This window comes from Etheostoma spectabile, chromosome 9 (assembly GCF_008692095.1).
Source record: "Etheostoma spectabile isolate EspeVRDwgs_2016 chromosome 9, UIUC_Espe_1.0, whole genome shotgun sequence".
NCBI lineage: Eukaryota > Metazoa > Chordata > Actinopteri > Perciformes > Percidae > Etheostoma > Etheostoma spectabile.
Window position 1 is genome coordinate 21,506,801 of NC_045741.1, and position 415 is coordinate 21,507,215.

Below are 415 nucleotides of genomic sequence, written 5' to 3' on the forward strand. Positions count from 1 at the left end.
TTTTGGACACTCTGGTAAAGAGAGGGTCGGAGTTGACAACTAATCACCATCTGGTGGTGAGTTGGGTCAGGGGGTGGGGGAAGACTCTGGACAGGCCTGGTAAATTGGGAATGTTTGGAGGAGGCCCCTGTCCGACAGACTTTCAAATCACACCACCTTTGGAGCTTTTCGTGCATCCCTGTGGAGGCTGGGTCTTAAGTGCCTCCCGGGGTGGTAACCCACGAACACCCTGGTGGACACCGGTGGTTAGGGAAGCCGTTCGACTGAAGAAAGAGTCTTTCTGGGATACGTTATCCCGGAGGGATCCAGAGGCAGTTGCAAGGTACCGAAGGGCCCGAAGGGCTGCAGCCTTTGCTGTGAAAAAGTAAAAGCAGCTGGTGTGGGAGAAGTTTGGAGAAGACATGGAGAAGGACTT